Source organism: Nicotiana sylvestris, chromosome 9 (genome assembly GCF_000393655.2).
Source record: "Nicotiana sylvestris chromosome 9, ASM39365v2, whole genome shotgun sequence".
NCBI classification, from domain to species: domain Eukaryota; kingdom Viridiplantae; phylum Streptophyta; class Magnoliopsida; order Solanales; family Solanaceae; genus Nicotiana; species Nicotiana sylvestris.
This window is the reverse complement of record NC_091065.1, coordinates 111,859,355-111,866,549: the sequence shown is the minus strand read 5'-3', so window position 1 is coordinate 111,866,549 and position 7,195 is coordinate 111,859,355. Positions and strand designations below refer to the sequence as shown.

At 40.7% G+C, this 7,195-nt stretch overlaps 1 long non-coding RNA gene across 2 annotated transcripts; it reads left to right on the top strand.

Moving 5' to 3' along the window:
• Nucleotides 1-4,163: 4,163 nt before the first annotated feature.
• Nucleotides 4,164-7,117, top strand: LOC104239506 (uncharacterized). 2 transcript variants are annotated; one of them, XR_714147.2, is made up of 2 exons: nt 4,164-4,652; nt 6,927-7,117. It is a non-coding gene; the product is annotated as an uncharacterized lncRNA (long non-coding RNA). The 2 variants fall into 2 exon arrangements; XR_011402419.1 differs by lacking the exon at nt 6,927-7,117 and adding an exon at nt 4,872-5,205 and having other exon boundaries at nt 4,248-4,652.
• The last annotated feature ends 78 nt before the right edge of the window (nt 7,118-7,195 follow it).

Below are 7,195 nucleotides of genomic sequence, written 5' to 3'. Positions count from 1 at the left end.
AGTATGGTGTCAATCACAAGGTCTCTACTCCCTATCATCCTCAAGCAAGTGGTCAAGTTGAAGTCTCCAACAGGGAAATCAAAAGTATATTGTCAAATACGGTCAATGCTAATAGGACTAATTGGTCAAAGAAGTTGGATGACGCTCTATGGGCTTATAAGACTGCTTACAAGACTTCGATTGGTATGTCTCCGTATCGGTTGGTGTTTGGGAAAGCTTTCCATCTACCGGTTGAGTTAGAGCTCAAGGCCATGTGGGCTTTGAGGAAGCTAAATCTTGAATGGGATGTTGCAGCTAATCTTCGTGTGGAGCAGCTTAATGAACTTGATGAATTCCGATTCCATGCCTACTCCAGTTCTTCCTTGTACAAGGACAAGATGAAGTACCTTCATGATAAATATTCTCGTAGCAAGGAGTTCAAAGTGGGTGATTTGGTTCTCTTGTTCAACTCTCGGTTACGTCTGTTTCCAAGAAAGCTTAAGTCAAAATGGAGTGGACCTTTTGAAGTGGTGTGTGTGACCCCATTTGGTGCGCTTGATTTAAAAAACAAAAATGGAAAAGTTTTCAGAGTTAATGGGCATAAGGTCAAGCACTACTTGGGAAAGATTGATGACAGCCACGTGGTGGCACTTCTTCATCTCAAATGATTTGATGGTAACCTGCGTCGTGCCGCGACGTTAAATCAGGCGTTTCTTGGGAGACAACCCATGTGTTTTCCTTCTTGTTTTTCATTGATTTACATTGTAGGATAGGATTTATTTTTGGACTGACTGGTTATGAGATGTTACAGGTTTGTGTTAATGCAGTGCAGGACATGGTGGAAAAAATTGCTCAAGTCTCTAAAGTTTTCAATGCGGACCGTACTACATTTTGTGCGGCCGCAGAGAACCTAATGCGGAGGGCACAAACTTAGTGCGGACCACACTGATGAAGGAGTAAAAGACCTATTCTCTGAAGTTTACCATCACGGCTGCATTGCATTTAGTGCGGTCTGCGGTGGTCCACTGCGGCCGCAATGCATTTTGTGCGGACCGCATTGCCATTTTTTGCGGTTTGCATTGGGGTAGGTAAGTTGGGCCCCAGGATTTTTTCTATAAATAGTACCTAAGGCCCAATATTTGAACTTTTCGATCCTTTTGCTCTCAAAACTCATAAAATCACTGTTCATCATCCCTATTGCTCGTAATTAACTGCTAGGAATTGTTAATCTTTAGTTCTTCTCTCAACTGGTAACTTTAACTTCTTTTTAATTGTTTTAATTTTGTTATTTTCTTTTAATTTTTGTTTTTGTTCTTCTTCTTGCCATACCCTTATTTCTTTCAGTAATGTAGACTAGGGTTAGTAAATTCTTGTTTATGGTTAGATTAGGTAGTTAAAAACACTGGGCAAAGACTTAGGGACCTTTCTTAGGTGTACAATTGGACTAAAAATCAAATTATCTTGAACCCCAAGTTAGTGCTATGGCTAGGCACTTAGTGCGGACCGTGGTGGAAATTGTGTGGTCCGTGGTGCTCTTGTGCAGTCCGCAATGGAATTTTCTGCGGACCGCATTGCTACAAGTCCTGGAATCTGATCATTAAGGACCACGACCGCATTGCATTTTGTGTGGTCTGCGGTGCCTCAATGCGGACCGCATTGGCATTTCGTGCGGTCCGCGGAGCGATTGTTCAGAGAGTGATAGTCTGACCCCCACCTCTGTGCGAACCGCATTGATATTTTGTGCAGTTCGCATTGACCTATGTGTGGCCGCACTGCATTTTGTACGGTCCGTACTGTGCAATATCTTCTACTGTCTGCAACCTTTTCTTTTCTGCAACTGTGAACTTAATTGCTTCTACTAATACTAACAAGTCTAATGGCTATTGTTTGCAGACAATGGTGAAACAAAGAGGTAAGGGTTCTAAACAAGCTGGTAGAGGAGAATCCTCCCGGGGAGGGAAACAAAAGATGCTAAGATTGACTCCCAAAGCCTGGCAAAACATTAAAAACACGATGAAGCTCATTAAAGCTGTTGATAGGGCCATTGACCAGTCTGGGAGTGAATACGAGCCCTCCCAGGATATATCTTCAGACTCAATCCCAAAGTACATCCCTGACTAGCCAGAGAGAAACAAACCGAGAGACACTCCTCCCCTTCCCCCACTACTCAAGCTTTAGTAAATGTATCTTCTGGGTTGTCTGAGGGCTCAGCTGAAGGCAGTGGGGATGAATACTCCACCTCTCCCACAGCTTTATTATCCGGTGATGGTGCAGTAGGAGAAGAGGGGGCAGTAGGAGAAGAAGAGGTAGTAGGAGAAGGGGGTGAACCTTAGGTGGGAGGAATTGCTAGAACTAGAAAACCGGAGGTGTGGCAAGACCGGTTTGTGAGTGAGGTGGCCTACCATAAATTCAGAGAATGGTGTCCTATGAGGAAATTAATTCCGGAGAGGAGTTTTGTTGATAGAGACCTCTTGCCTCACAACCCCAATGTGAGACGGCAGTTTAGAGAGAGAGTGGGCTGGGAATATTTTTTAAACAATTGTGAGGATGCAAACGAGCACCTGGTCAAGGAATTTTACTCCAATGTTGCCCACATCAAGAAGGGCATCAAAGTGACCAAGGTGCGCAATTTGAAAGTATTGTTTGATGGGAAAACAATAAATGACTACTTGGGCTTGGATGAGGAGGATAAGTCGTTGTATTTGGCAAAGATGGAATTAGGTGAGGAGGTTCGTCCTTGGTTGGCACAGTATCTAGCAATCCCAGGTACCACCCCCGATTGGCTGAATGCAGGAGTAAAGATTTTGAGAAGAAGTTTGAATTTCGAGGTCAAGGGGTGGGAAACATTCGTGTGCAGCAGATTGGACCCCACTACTCATGACAACTCACTCCCTCTTCACCGGGCAGTATTAGTAGCATCAATCATGGCGGGGTACCCGATTAACGTTGGGAAGGTGATGTCTCGGGTGATTACACAGGTAGGCAGTGAAGGTGACAGAAACTACCCCTTCCCTAGCTTCTTAACCATGTACTTCACAGACCTAAAGGTAGAAAAGCGGCCATTTGATATCAAAGTGAAAGCAAATACCCCGTTCTCATGGTACAACATGCAAGGTGATGACAACCCTAAAAGCAAGAACTACAAGGGAACAACCACTGTTGCAACTGGCCAGTCTGAAGAGCCAGTAGTGGTAGTGGCTCCTACTCAGCCTTCGTCCACCTCAGCAGACTTGCCCCCTGGTCCATCCACTTCAGCAGTTCTAGACATACCCTCTACCACAGCCCACCCAGTGACTGCCCACCGTCTGAGCCAGGCCCTTCTCAACATCAACAACTAGATGTAAACAACTTCCTCTAAGTTGTCTGTCCTTACATCTACAGTGGCAGCTCAGTCGGCACCTCCGCCTTCGCAGGTCCCACAGTCTATTAAGGACGCCCTCAAGGATATCTTGGACAACCAGAAGAAGATCCTGGACACTCAGAAAGTGCTTACAGAGGCTGTGGGTTCTTATGGGAAAGCTCTCAAGGAGCTTGCTAGGGAGGCCAAGCAGATGAGAAAGACTCGGGCTTCCAAGGAGTCCGTGAAGGAGTTGAGGGTTGAGGTTGACAGGTTGAAGGCAGATCAACTGCCTTTGGATTTATTGCTATAGGACCCTGTGCCAGCAGCTCATCCCCAGCCAGAGCAGTCCCAGAGGCCTCCCAAGAGGAAGAGGATGATTCCCCGAGCAGATGATGCAGTCATCTAGTTGGCAGACCCACTGGAGACCTCCTTCAGTCAGCCACAGGATGCAACCTAGGAGCCTGTCCAGGTCCAGGCCCAGGTCCCAGCAGGCCATAAGGAACCAGTCTAAGGTTCTCGAGCATATTGAGGACCCATGGACCACTCAGGTTCCCATCACTACAAGAAATATGTTTTTTTTGTAGCGACTTATTGTGGCGACACAACTAGTTGCTACAAAAGTAGGGGTTTTAGTGCGACCCGACAATGTTGCCACAAAAAAAGATAGTTTCAGGATTCGCTACAAAAAATAACATTTTAGTGGCGGCTCAAGCAAAGGCGCCGCTATTGCGTACCAGATTCTAATACAAACATGTATTTGGTGGCAACTGATAAATAGTCGCCACAACAGATCAATTGAGGCGATTAGGTCGCTACTTAAAGTAGACCTTCTTGTGGCAATTTTAGGTCGCCTCTGATTATTTTGTTTTGATATGTAAATGTACATTAAAGTTTATAGGTTTAGTTCCCAAATCTTATTTCCCCCAAAATTCCATTCGGCCTTTCCCAAGCAAACCCTATATCTCTCCCCAAAATTCCTCCACACATCGCTTCTCTGTTAAGTTCCATGGGCGATTTCCCTTCTCCCTTCAAGCGTCTCTTTTTCTCTCTCTTATCTTTCTCCTCCATATTATTTGCTCTAATCTAACCTAAATCTACCCGACCCTAGTGAATCAACTCAATGTGAAGAGAATTGTAAGAAACGCACATAGATTTTCTGCTCTCTGCCTTAAGGCCTACAATCGTTAGATTATGAGCAAATGGATTCGGGGGATGATTATTGGGAATATTAGGTTTCGGCGACTGATGCGGAGCTCATTAAGCGAGCATGGCGGAATCAAAAGGCTGCTCGGCTGGTTTGGTTCAGAGATCTAGAGAATAGATTCAATTAATGGTAAGCGCACATGTGTATTTATGTTTCTGTGATTTTCTATATATTCTCTGAACTTTGGCGTTCTTCTTAAATTATAGAAGACTTTCTCTTAGTGTCCATAATCATTTAAAGTTAAATCACCCTCATTTTGGTAAAATTTATTTGATGTATAATTGTTTGTTTCTTGGAATTATATCTAATATCTATCATGGGTTTTGCTATTTCCTTGTCTGTGACAAGGTTGTTTTTACTAATAAAAAGGAAAGCTGGAGCTTGCTGGGCATCTTTGGCTCGTTTTCTTGCTGAATTTGGACAATGTGAACTAGGACACCTTCAGAGATAGCTAATTGTACACAACGTCATGTTAGTTTGGCAGGTTCTAGTTTGAACATTAATTTCATGCGCTTGAATTCCATTTGACATATAAACGGACCATCCATATGTTCACTTTTGCTGATCATTATCATGTATGCTTGTACTCTATACAGTAAAAAGAAATAGTTGATCCATGAGGCGGTTGTCCCCTGATGCACCTATTATTATTATTATTATTATCCCATTTTCAAGTTACAAACTAAAGATGGTTGCCGCTGCATTTTCTTTTGCTTCCATACTTCCAGCTCTGAGAATATATTTACTGGTGCCATTTGTGATAATGAATAATGTCTACTTGAAATTAGAATCTAGAAGTACAAGTAGATCAAATGTATTTTGCTGCCTAAGGTCCATTGACCAAATCATCTGTCAATGCTTGACCTTGAAGACAGTTTAGAGATAAATTTAATTTTGAATACTTTTGTTTAATGTCTTTACAATTAGTATTTTGCAGATCACCTTTATATCTTTGGCATGTGTTTTTTCAGAACCAAAATATGCTAGTGGAAGGTTTTCTTTTTCTTGAGTAGTGGTATTTAGAAGATCGATTCAATTTTAAATCTTGGTATCTAAGTGAAACAGACTCCAGTTTCTTCCTTCTAGATGGTTTGTTGTTAAGAAGTTACTGACGAAGAAAAGGACATCATAACGAACCTCAATAAAAAACAAAACATAAAAGAGAGGTACATAATAGTTTGATCTTGAAGGGCCAAAATGAAGTGTATTCAAATAAAGCAGACTTTTGTTTCCTTCTATTGGTTTGTCTTGGTGCAGCATTTATATGCATTGAGTTGATGTTTGAAAGAATGAAAATTTCATTGTGCTAGTTTTTGCTTTTGGAGTTGGCTGGAGGATGAGTAGAGTAGCCTTTTCCTTGGCCTGTTTTTTTATGGTTCGGGGTTACTACTAATAATATGATTTAGTCCATAAATATGTAATTGTAATTTCATCTCTCTAACTAGATTTTTATTGTGGCAAATTGATGGCTTTACTTAAGGTGAATGTTTTGCCTTATAATACAAATATTTGGTATTTTGTCTCTGCTTCACCTTCTTTGTTTTGGGAATATACTCGCTATCTAAGTTTTTCTTTTTGACAGTTAAATGCTTATTAACTTTTACTGGAAACTCTTCCTTGGGAGTTGATGAAAGTCAATTGTTTTAGTTAACTGTATCATTACAATATTGTAATTTTGGCTTGAAGAATGCTTCTGGTTCTAGTTGTATACAGATGTTCTAGACATACTATTTTTTAGGCTATGGGCCGCAAATCTAGATGGTGGTTATTAGAGGAAGGATTTTGGTATTATTATGCTGTAGCAACACACTTGATGCTAGTCTACTGAATTCTAGATACTCCTCACACACAACCTGCTAATGCTTCTCATTATGTTGGTATTGTTGCTCTCATTCTGGACAACAATGGACAGGTCTATAAAGTTTAATTATTGTTCCACTTAAGTTAGGAGTAATTAATATGATAGGTAAGACTAGTTTGCCATAACATTTCTAAGAGGAATCAAGTTACTCCTCTTGGCAGGTATCGGTAGTTAAAGAAAAAATTGAAAAATGCACTGGCACTTGGGAGTTTCCTACAGGCATTTTTGAATAGGTGAACAAAGTTATATCTTTTTTTAATCAGCTTGTATTACGTTAGCTCCTCCGGTGAGCACTTCTGGAGTTGCCCTTAAAGTTAGTGTACATTTCTGGTGCCTCTTGATCTACTTGTAGTGGTTAATGTATTTGATATTGGTAGATTTTTGTATATAGTCCTTCTAAAATCGATGGTTTTTTCCCAATCAGCTGATATAAATAGCTTAATCTTACTACAATTTTATCGTGGTCACCCCTTTTAATGTTAGCATTATATAAATTATGAGATTGTCAAAATGGTCATATGTTATCTTTTTCTTAATAACAGGAACAAGGTTCTTAAACAACCACAAATGACGTTGACCAAGGAAGAGTTTGAAGACAATTAAATTTATTTTTCCTTTTTTTTTGTATGTATATGCATACAATGACAATGAGCAATGAAGTTTTGTGTAGTATATATCTAACTCACTTTGTGATAATGAAAGCATTTATAATATTTGACTTGATTATTGGTTAGTGAATAATTTTGGTTGATTTTAATTTTAATAGCAATTGATGAAAATGTATTAGATGTTGGCTATTGTTGGGAAAAAC